Below are 12119 nucleotides of genomic sequence, written 5' to 3' on the forward strand. Positions count from 1 at the left end.
ACGTGGTTAACGAAAAAATAAATCAAATAAGCTGCCTGCAATCAGTTACCATTGACTACAACAAAAAGTTAGTTTCCAGGGATCAAAGAATATGAACGGCTGACCAGGGCAAGCGGAGTATCCCCTACGTGTTAAATATTGATTACCCAGCCACTCTGCCCACAACAATCTGAATCCTGGCATTTCCCCACTAAAACAGCTCACCAGTAATTAATTTGGCATGTCATTTTGCATAAAATTAGTAATTGATATTTGGTCTCTGTGCACTACATTGAACTTCTCCCACGGAAAGAGTCAATCTCCTCCCCTTCAAAGCACGTTAGAACAGCCGATTTTTGCTTTCTTTCTAACTCGGGCCGCATATTAAAAAGGAAGAAAGAAAGAAAGAGGAGAATGCATGGTAGTCTTCATGAAGGAGACATCAAAGTTTATAGACTCAATTTATTGGAGGTTTTTCAAGGTCATTGCATTCCCCCCCCCCCTTTTACTGCATGGCGTTCTGGGCACTATAATAGGAACAGATCTCTCGCTCAGCCCCAGAGACTTAATGAACTATTAAGGCTGGTTTGCTAGTGGTATTTTCTTGTCTACTATATGGGTGTTTCTCAAAATTTAACACGTTAGCCATGGAACCTCTGCAAAAAGTATCACTTTGCGTGGACCACTGTCCTGATGTTTTGAAACTCAATCCCTTCTCTAAATAAGAACCGTATTATAAGCCAGGAGGAAGGGCGGCCTCAGAGGACCTGCAGTCAGGAATGCCTCGCCTTGCCCCACATAAGTTCCCGCAAAACTGCTACCACGGCATCATATTCTTTATTGACCTCAGTTGCAAAGAATGGATTGTTTTATTGAATTCAGTTATTTAAATTACTGTCATGAACTAATTGCTTATTCTCATCTCTTGGTGACATTTCCTTTCCTTTCTTTTTTTCTTCTTTCTTTCCTAAGTAAAAGGAGGGAAAATAGAGAGAAAGACTCCCATATGTCCCCCAACAGGGATCCACCTGGCAATCCCCATCTGGGGCCAGTGCTCTGCCCATTTGGGGCCTTGCTCACAACCGAGCTATTTTTAGTGCCAAAGGTGGAAGTTCCACAAAGCCATCCTCAGTGTCTAGGGCTGATGTGCTAGAACCAATCGAGCCATGACTGCAGGAGGGGTAGAGAGAAAGAGAGAGAGAGAGAGAGAGAAAGAGAGAAAGAGAAGGGGAGGGGGAGGGGGAGGGGGAAGGGGAGGGGAAGGGGAGGGGGAGAGGAGGGGAAGGGGCAAGGGAGGGGGAGGGGAGGGGAAGGGGCAAGGGAGGGGGAGGGGTGGAGAATCAGAGAGTTGCTTCTCCGGTGTGCCCTGACTGGGAATCAAACCTGAGACGTCTACAAGCAGGACCAACGCTCTACACCTGAGCCAACTGGCCAGGGCTGACATTTTCTTTTGAACCTAGTTTTGGAAACTACTTTAGTAAAAGATGATTTATTTAAACAACATTTAGTTCTATAGTCTCTATTGCTCTGCACTTTTCTCCAAGCCTAAACTATGGGCAGTTGTATTTTTAGAAATATTTTTATGTAGTCTTTTCTATTGTCTCTCTCTCTCTCTCTCTCAAGCATGAGGTCAAGCAGCAATGGAAGAATAATACCACATAATTTCCCATCTCTTTACCCCTGCCAAGTTGTTGAGCCAGGTCTCAGCTGCCTTCTCCGACTGAGTGGTCATTATCTGTGCTCTCTCTCCATGCGGGCTCCTGTCCGGCTGTCCTCCACGACGGTACCAGTGGGGGAGTCCCGCAGTTCCACCCCTACTTCCGGTAGTGCTACCCTGGTCTGATACGGGCATGCCTTACAGTTCGTATCTGGGCCGGCACTGAACTGAGCCCTGGGGTGGCCTTCACCTTGTTTCAGCCCAACAGCCACCTTGTGGAACATCTGTTCCTATCCACATTTTCAGATGAGGAAACAGGGCTCAGTCACCTGCTGAAAGCCATCCGGCAATTCAGGACGATGGAACTCAAAATCAAGTCCGTTTCATTCTACCTGTGTGCATGTATTTATAAACGTCCGGGTACGGCTTACGGCTTCACACATCTGTATGGGCGAAGTGAGCAGAGGGGCTCAAAGGGAACAAACTTTCTATTATAAATGAAATCAGCCATGGGGGTGCAATGTACAGCATGGTGACTATAGTTAATAATAATTTATGGCACCTGTGAAGGTTGCTAAGAGAGTAGACCTTAAAAGTTCTCATCACAAGTTAGAAATACTTTGTAACTATATGGTGACAGGTGTCATTTAGATTCATTATGGTGATCATTTCCCAATCTACACAAATAGTGAATCATTCTGTTGTACCCCTGATATGAATTATAATCTTATAGGTCAAGTATTCATCAATATAAATACAGATGCACATATACTTTATAATATAAATAAATATGTATTATATAAGCATAACTGGTTATGTATTTATATATAAATGTATGTGGTTTATACCATATACAAATGTTGGCAAGTGTTTTTAAACACATACACATATGTAGAGTTATATTAATAACCTAGTCTGTCATCATTCTCTATATATTGCAATGGTGGTTTATTTCCTAATAACTCCTCTAATAGAAAAATTCATATAATTTAAAATTTTGTAATGACATATTATTTTTTTGTCGTCCCCCCCCCCACCCTGCCCCAGAGGCAACAATACAACCACCTGCCCTCTTGCCCAGGAAGTTCTGACTGATTGATTCCCAGTCAGGCCCCACCCATCTGTCCAGGGTGGGACTCCTTCCTTCCAGGAGCAGGGGGCGCCAGCGCAGCAGGGTTCCCCACCTCCAAATGCTCCTGCCCCAGGTTGGCCACACCCCCTGCTTCTTCCTTCCCCTCCCACTTGCTTTCTCCGGGCCCCTAATGAAATGTGCTGTTTTCACTTCTCTCCTTTCAGACCTATGCTCTCTGTTCCTTTCAAGGAGACAATTAGTTGATCAAATACTTTCTATTAACATACCAACATCCTCCACACACTGGAAACCAGCAGGAGCGAAAGAAGTCCACACGGGAAGTGTAACTAGGAAGCCAGCAGAGGGTCCGCAGCCCCCTCACTCCTTCCATTTAGAAAATACATAATTTTTAAAAAACATCTGTGGGCATTGGGTAACATTCGGACTTGTGAGCTGCGGATGTGTTCCTGCTAATAATGTGCTTACATTTTGAAGAGCCTGTTTTGCAGCCCCTGTGCTGAAAGGAGAGGCGTAGCAAGGAGAAGGGATAATGGCAGGTGACAGAGTGGCCATGAGTGATCACTCTGGATGCTGAGTAATGGGGCACGGGGCTCCCCGCTGCTCTCGCTGCCTTTCCGGGTGCTTGAACTCTCGGAGACTAATGCACAAATCCCTTTAAAAGGAAGTGCACAGTGTGTTCCTTTGACTCAACCTTTTATTTCACGGACCTCTCGTAAATCAATGCCTGGCTTGTCCTTCCCACCCTCTCAAATGAACGTTTTCTCCCGCATGGCAGGGAAAACGCCGTGGTCGGCTGTCCTGTCACGTCACTTTGTGAAGGTCCACAACTCACGTCGGCAACTCCGCTAGGAAGACTCTTGCCTGTGTTATGAATGTGTTAGCAACCTGGAAACGGTGGTTACCCTTCAAGGTCGTTTACCGGACACCTGACTCCTGTCATTTTCATTTTTCTTCCTTCATTTCCATTTCTCCGATAAGAATGGCCATGGTGGCAAGGATGGTAATATGTATGTAACTCTTCCAACAAGCTAGGTGTAGGTGTTCTTCCGTGTAATTTGTTAGTTTTTTACTTACTTTATTCAACAGCTCCATGGGGCAGATACTATTGTTTCCATTTTACAGGTGAAAACACTGTTGCATGAAGAGCTAACTCATCTGGCCACACAGCTCACAGGTCTCAAGGGACAGAGCTGGGGTTTGAATCCAGGCAGTTAGCACGAGCCAAATACCCTCTTACCCAATACTTTCTCAGTAATATGGGCCACTTTATTACCTGTCTGACTATTTTGATGTTATTGAATTCCTCCTTAAACAACAAAGCAGATTCAATACGCCACACTCTGGCCTTAGCACTTCCCAAGGGCCTGTCTCCTTTAAGAGCTGTGCGGCCACCCAGCCCCGTCTGACTTCCCCACAATGTGGGATGCTACTCGCTGATGGCTCAGCACCTGTGATCTCCACCTCTGGGGGGAGGCAGGTGGGCAGAACAAAACCGAAAGGCGCACTCACTAATCTTCCTACCAGCGGACTTATGTGAATGGCTCTCTGCTCCTGGGACGTGTTCTGGGATCAGTCCAGAGATCTGAGGCACTGCAGGGGAAGACTGACAATGCGGGACCCCAGGAGCCAGGCTTCTGCTCTGAGAAGTGCGTGCTACCTCCCAAGGTCCTGGAACTTGTAAGGGCAGCTTTTATAACCTCAGTGGACTTCTGCTACCTAACTTCACTGCGCTTGAAATGCAATCAGTATGACACGAGAAGTTAGATTAATGTGTTGAAAAGCCGGCAGTCTTCTTTAACTGGTGACTTAGTTCATGTCCTAGGAAATTTGTTACTTTTGAATGTACTGATGAATATATCATCCACTATACCTGACACAGCTCCTTAGTTTACAAGTTGCATTGAACCAGAAGCACAAGTGGTATCCTGAGTAACAAGCCGCGTGTTGGGAATTTAGAATGTTACCTAGAGAACATATTCTGGAAAGTATAGGTTGAATGACAACCTTTTAACAAGGGCAGCATTTAGACATCACCAAGTTATAAAGAATTCCGGGACAATGAGGACAACTAAATGAAACTTGCTTTTCATCACAGAGAAGTTTATTTTTACTGCTGTGTGTATGTGTGTGTGTGTGTGTGTGTGTGTGTGTGTGTGTGTGTGTGTGTGACAGACACAGAGAGACAGAGAAAGGGACAGATAGGGACAGATAGACAGGAAGGGAGAGAGATAAGAAGCATCAATTCTTCATTGAGGCACCTTTGTTGTTCATTGATTGATTTCTCATACGTGCCTTGACGGGGGGGCCACAGCAGAGTGAGTGACCCCTTGCTCGAGTCAGTGACCTTGGGCTCAGGCTGGTGAGCCTTGCTCAAACCAGATGAACCTGCGCTCAAGCTGACGACCTCATGGTTTTGAAGCTGGGTCCTCTGCATCCCAGTTCGATGCTCTCTCTATCCACTGTGCCACTACCTGGTCAGTCTATTTTTGCTGTTTTGATTAAACATAATCGGGCTATTAATTTATTATTTTCCGCAAGTAAATAGTGCCTGCTGTCTAACAGGACCCACGCTGGTGGCTATAGACATTCTTCCCTCAGAACTTCATCGTGTAAAGGAAAAAGTAAAGGGACTGTTGTATGTACAAGTGATGACGCAGTAAACATTAAGGAACAGGCGTGAAGACAAAGATAAACTGCATGTTCAGTTGGCCGATATGGTTGCCTCGGATTACAGCAAAGGAGAGCATGATGTTCATAATAAGGAAGAAATTAGGAGGTGATGAAGAGGTAGAACGAGTTCATGGCCACACAATCTACAGAGTACGAGGTATTGATCAAATCTTGGGTATGATAAATATAAATCTATATCCTGAATGTTGTTGGGTTGCAGAATTTTTTTTTCTTTTTATTGTAGTGGTTGTTTCTGCTCTTAGCGTTCACTGTTCCCCAGGAGATTGGAAGGAACGCTGGAAAGCAGATTATAGTCCATTTTCTTTGGACAATAGGCATGCGTTTGTTTGTCAAGCAATCATTGGGGGAAAAGAAAAACCCATCAGCTGGATAATTTGGCTTCTCACTCTCTGGTCCAGCTCCCTCATTCTTCCTCTCGCCCCCTCCCCCACACCGATTGACTGATTGTTTTGCTTTTATATAAAAGCCCATATGAGTCAGATCTTCCCTTGTGAATTTCATTTACTGGTAATGTCAAGAGTACAAATTCTTATTAGACCACAGTGATGCACTGTGTAAACCTCTTTAATCACCTAATCGTTTTGCCCAGAGAAAGAGCCCTAGTAGGAAGAATAAAATTCCTTTAGTGATTACAAGGGTCTGTATCCTCTAGCCTTCCAGATTAAGAAGTATCAGAAAAACAAAGATGTAAACTCTTTCAGAAGGCTGATTTATTGTTGGATCATAACCCCTTTATTTTGTTTTCCTTGTTTTGCAAAAGAATCTTTCTTTTTCTGAAATATGTGTGATTAATTATAATCTAATACATTAAGATCGTGTGTGTGGTTTTTTTCTTCCCTGAGAAAGCTATATTTCAGAGAGGCGTTGTGATATATATATAGATAAGCATTCTTGACATAGGAAATGATTTAGAAACAGACAGCAGAGCCTTTCAGGAAAATGTACTCCATGATTTACCAGTCAGCTCACCGAAATTTGTCGGGAAACACAAGGCTGTCTTCAACCTCTACCGTTTTGACATTTTAATGCTATATTAGAGAATATTGTATTTCTGCAGTTCTTGGTATAATATTTTTGCATGTTAATACTTCCATGCCTTCCTGATACCTGAGTTGCAAAGCGCTCTGTCACTGAGAGAGAGAGAGACAGGAAACATTTTCAGTGCAAAAAAATTGTCCTGCCTGAACAGGCGGTGGCTCAGTGGATAGAGTGTCGGACTGGAATGCGGAGGACCCAGGTTCGAGACCCCAAGGTCACCAGCTTGAGCGCAGGCTCATCTGGTTTGAGCAAAGCTCACCAGCTTGGACCCAAGGTTGCTGGCTCAAGCAAGGGGTTACTCGGTCTGCTGAAGGCCCCTGGTCAAGGCACATATGGGAAAGTAATCAATGAATAACTGAGGTGTCACAAAAAAAACTGATGATTGGTGCTTCTCATCTCTCTCCATTCCTGTCTGTCTATCCCTATCTACCCCTCTCTGACTCTCTCTCTGTCTCTGAAAAAATAAATAAATAAATAAAATAAAAATTCTCTAAAAAAAAATTGTCCTATGATGGGTACAAAACTAGCAGTGATTCTAGCTTTATAAAATTTATTTATTAAGTGTATAAAGACTTATTTATTAAGACTATAAAGGAATAAATCAGACAATTCTCCAAGAATAATAAATATATATGTATACATTATTCTAGATTCTATATATTATATATTATATATATATATATATATATATATATATATATATATATATTTCTAGTTTTTAGGTAGTTAACAAAGTAGAAAACAACTTTTATCATGAAAAAGGCAAAATTGCACAGGTGAAGGAAGCTATGAGAAATCGTAGTGGATATGAAACCTTGAATGTGCCAGTGTTACAAGACAAAATCTGATGGTGGCAAGTGGCTGTTAGGGTAGTCAACAGGGATATGCTCACTATGTGTTCCGACCCAGCAGTTCTTGGTCCTGAGCACGTAGACCGTGTATTGTTTGCAAAGATACATCTGAATGTTTGTGTCCCTCTAAAGTTCCTATGTTGAAATCCTCAGCCTAGATGTGATGGTATTTGGAGGTGGAGCCTTTGGGAGCCAGTTAGGTCACAAGGTGAGGGTGGACCCCTCATGAATGGGATTAGTGCCCTTATAGTTAGGGACCTCAGAGAGCTCCCTACCTCTCTCTGCCATGTGAGGACAGGATGAGAAACTGTTCTCTGCACCCAGGGAGGGTTCTGCTGTCACACCATCTGGACCATCCAGCCCCAGAACATCTGAATTGCTGTTCCTGATAAGCCCTGCAGTCTGTGGCATTCTGTTACAGCCACCAGACCGCGCCGGGACAGCCCTTGTGTGAACTCGGTGTTGTTCCTGGTCCTGCTGGGTCCTCCCCTGTGTCACTCCCCCGCCCTGGCACTGAATCCAGCACATCTCCTTCATTCAACTGCATGGGGCTCGCGCTGCTGCCCTCCCCTCCCCCAATCCATTACCAGTCCACCTGAGAGGGCTGTGGAGTTTGCAAACCAGGGCTGCCGGTGGTGACTGAAGACACGCAACACAGCCAGCTGCTCTGGAGCCACTCTGAGTGTGCCAAGAACCACTGATCCTAATAGGCCTTTTTTTTTTTTTCACATGCTACTATTTTATTCTTTTTTCTTTTTAATTTATTTTTTATTATTAATTTTAATGGGGTGACATTGATAAATCAGGGTACATGTGTTCAGAGAAAACATCTCAAGGTTATTCTGACATTTGATTATGCTGCATTCCCATCACCCAAACTCCAATTGTCTTCCGTCACCTTCTAACTGGTTTTCTTTGTGCCCCTCCCCTCCCCCAACCTCCTCCCTCTCTTCAATTCCCCCCCACCTGTAACCACCACACTCTTGTCCACGTCTCCGAGTCTCGTTTTTATGTCCCACCTATGTATGGAATCATGCAGTTCTTAGTGTTTTCTGATTTACTTATTTCGCTCAGTATAATGTTTTTGTTTTTGTTTTTACTGATATCAGGGTGCATGTGGGGAGATTACCTATAGCCACATCTCCTAACCCCGGGGTCTGCAGAAAGAGGAGAAAAGAATGAATGGATTGTTTTAGTAACGGTAGTGAGACCCGAGGGCAGCAGCTCTGAGGAAGCTCTGGAGTTTGGATAGCGGAGCTTGGAAGGCACACCCCCCGGATACGGTCTGAAAACTGTCCGCAGACATCAGTGTCAGTCCCTCTGGAGGGCCTTGTGCTCCATGGATCCCTCCCCCGTGCACTGATTTCATCTGAGAAAAATCACTTTGATTTCCTAATGGCTTCTGCAAATGCTGGTCACCAGGGCAAAGCATCTGACCTCAAAATCCACCTAGGTAAAATGTTGACGTTCTGTGTGTATGCTAAATATTTGAATGTATCGTACAAAATTAGTAAGAGCATTGGGAGAGAAGACATTTTAGGATAAAGTGTGAATAGGCTCTCTTATTAATGTCAGATACTAGACAACTTCAGACACTGTTAATTCTCGAAGAACATTCCACATGATGATGTATTAAAAATACCACTTATGTGCCAAGTACATCTGTAATTGTAAAAAGTACATATATAATCTCCTTAGAAGGTGCTCAGATGTCTCCTAGAGGAGACTTTCTCAAGGCTAAGCTGTCTCCTAAATGCAGTAATGAGGGTCCTTGATATCCTATAAGCACTGAAGGTATTGAAAAATGTGTTTGATGATTGCCTGTCAATAGTTACTGTAGGCTGTTACACCTGTAACCATGACCTTATCTTCTTACACAGCTGAGCTCCTCACTGGGGACCCTAAAAGGGAGAAAAAATAAACTCTTAATTCTTGCTTCTATAAGTTGGAAGTCTAATGACTTTCCATCCACATAACTAAAGGGCCATTGAAATGGTTCTTCCATAAACAAACACAGTTTGCACCAATGTGTCTTTCAGTCCCTTGAGTGACGCAGGGAGTTAGGTGCTCAATGTTGTGGGGTAGGAGGGACTAGTGGTGACATAATGGAACTGTTTGTCTGCCCTTTATTGAGTGACTGTATGTCACACACTTCAGTAGTTGCTTTATGCAATATTACTAGTGTAATCTGCAGAACAGTTTATGGAGCCGTATCCTGCAGAAGTATTTTATGAATGAGAATACTCAAGTTGAGAGTTTGGATAACTTGCCCACAGCAAGAACTAGAGTCCCAAAACCTCTTGTTCCCTCTATCTTATGCTTCATTGTTTAGGTGTTGACATGGTTTCTGGAGATGTTAGCCGCTGCCTTCAGCAACGGGCCGCATGCTCGTTCATCCAAAGTTCTCAGCAAGAAACTCAGGTGAAGGAAACGAGAACAAAGACAGCGGTAGGGAGGGAGGGAACCAAGGGTCTTCACGCCCTTTAGCTTCTGTTTGTCTCTTTGGGTTACAAAGGGTCAGGGAAGAAAGGACACTTCCAGGACACTCCGTTCTGAGCTGGATGACAGGGGCGGGGTTGCCCCTTTCCCTGCGGACACAGTCCAGCCAAGCACTCAGAACACTTCAGTGGGGTAGCCACAGAGGGGAAAATAACTAGGTTGATTTCACAAGATACATAACTACAATGGTTACATAGGATGTATAAATGACATTTCTAATAAGTTGTTGAAATAAGGAAACAGTTGCAATTTATTTGTAACCACTAGGCTGGGATATATTAGACCATTCACATACATTTGTTTATCTAAAAAGTACATGCTGCTTTGTTTTAAAAAAACTTGTGACCTTGTTGGCCCTGGCCGGTTGGCTCAGCGGTAGAGCATCGGCCTGGCGTGCAGGGGACCAGGGTTCGATTCCCGGCCAGGGCACATAGGAGAGGTTCCCATTTCCTTCTCCACCCCCCCCTCCTTCCTCTCTGTCTCTCTCTTCCCCTCCCACAGCCAAGGCTCCATTGGAGCAAAGATGGCCCGGGCGCTGGGGATGGCTCCTTGGCCTCTGCCCCAGGCACTGGAGTGGCTCTGGTCTCCACAGAGCGACGCCCCGGAGGGGCAGAGCATCGCCCCCTGGTGGGCAGAGCTTTGCCCCTGGTGGGTGTGCCGGGTGGATCCCAGTCGGGCGCATGCGGGAGTCTGTCTGACTGTCTCTCCCCATTTCCAGCTTCAGAAAAATACAAAAAATACAAAAAAAAAAAAAATTGTGACCTTGTTGCAAAAAAAAATCTTCACTAGACAGAAAAAGAGCAAGCTGCACTCAGAGTGGCAGAGAGAACAGGACCAGGCGGGGTAACAGCCACAGGTCTGGACCCCGAGCTTACAGAGTTTGGGGTTTTTCTTGATTCTTTGCAGGAACCTGATTAAGCAAGCTAACTGTCAAAAGTTGTGGAGACCTTTACAGTCTTAGCTGTTGTGCCACCGCCATCAGGAGGAAGCAGGGACTACAGAAGCTAAGCCAGCAGTTACTGGGCTAGCTGGAGACTTGGGGTTAAAATTTCCCATAGCCGCCTCTGACTTAATCATTTATGTGACATAAGAAGAAAAAGGTATAGCGATAATGCCAGGGTGTATTGAGGTCTTTGATCTTTGGCAAAAGAGCTTTCTCAGTCTTGGTTTCCTCATAAGTAAAATAAGGGTAGAGGAACCTGGTTTGAGGGAGAACCTTCCAACACAAAAATGCTCGCAGAAGAGGTGTGAGCATGAGAACGTATTACTCCAACGTGAATTGTTAACAGAGTGATGAGGGGAAGCTGTTAAACTATCTCATTGATCACTAATGTAGCCAAAAAGGAACACGCCAAAGTAAACTTGCAGAAATGTAAAAATAACCTCTTCTGTAACAGACACGACATGACCGGGAGGACTCTGAAAACTTCTCAGAGGCCGAGCCAGTGCCCTGGCCGCAGCCACGGGGAAAAGCCGACCTGCCCACGAAGCCCCTGCTGTATTCCTCAGTTGATTCTTGCGCTCACCCAACTTGACATTAGGTATCCAGTCTGTCTTTCCCGAGGCCCCTGCAGCAGTGGCTAACCCGGTCTTGTTTGTAGTTTGATTCCCCAATCCTTGCATGCTGCCTGAATATTGTAAGTGCTCAGTAAATGTTGGATAAACCAATGGATGTGGATGGAGCACATTAAGAGATAACATAACATACTATCATTGCAATATAAAAAAATACTAATTTTTCAAGTTCGTTACTCAGCAAAAAAGACGGCCATGTTTTGGCTGATACTGAACAGATACTTTAGAAAATTCATAATGTGTTATAAAATTCAAATGAAGATAGCAACTAGACAGTCATTGATAATTAAAATAAAACTTACAATTTGATGTTGAAAACTTTAGAGAAGTTCAAATATGTCCATTAGACCAACACTTTAGTCTTTGTTTGATTTATAAATGCAAGGGAATATTATAACACCCACTCACACAGCTAAAGTGAGTCATATTAGGAATGAAACCCACAGTCTCAGTCTAAAGAAATCATGGTACCTGTGCCAGCATTTGGTGAAACTATGGAATTACAAAGAACTATTGCTAATTTTCACATCTGATTATAATCGGGAAGTTCCGCTTACATAATGTAATAAATTGGAAATCGCGGTTACTTATTTAACCATGGCTTGAATTAGGCAAACAATTATAAGAAACAAATTCATAAATTTTCAATGCTATGACTCACATTTCCATTTTGACGCTCGCAAGTTTTGGTGTAGGAGGAAGGAGAGGTTTTTTGCTTACCTGACCACTAATGGTT

This window comes from Saccopteryx leptura, chromosome 4 (genome assembly GCF_036850995.1).
Source record: "Saccopteryx leptura isolate mSacLep1 chromosome 4, mSacLep1_pri_phased_curated, whole genome shotgun sequence".
Taxonomy (NCBI): Eukaryota; Metazoa; Chordata; class Mammalia; order Chiroptera; family Emballonuridae; genus Saccopteryx; species Saccopteryx leptura.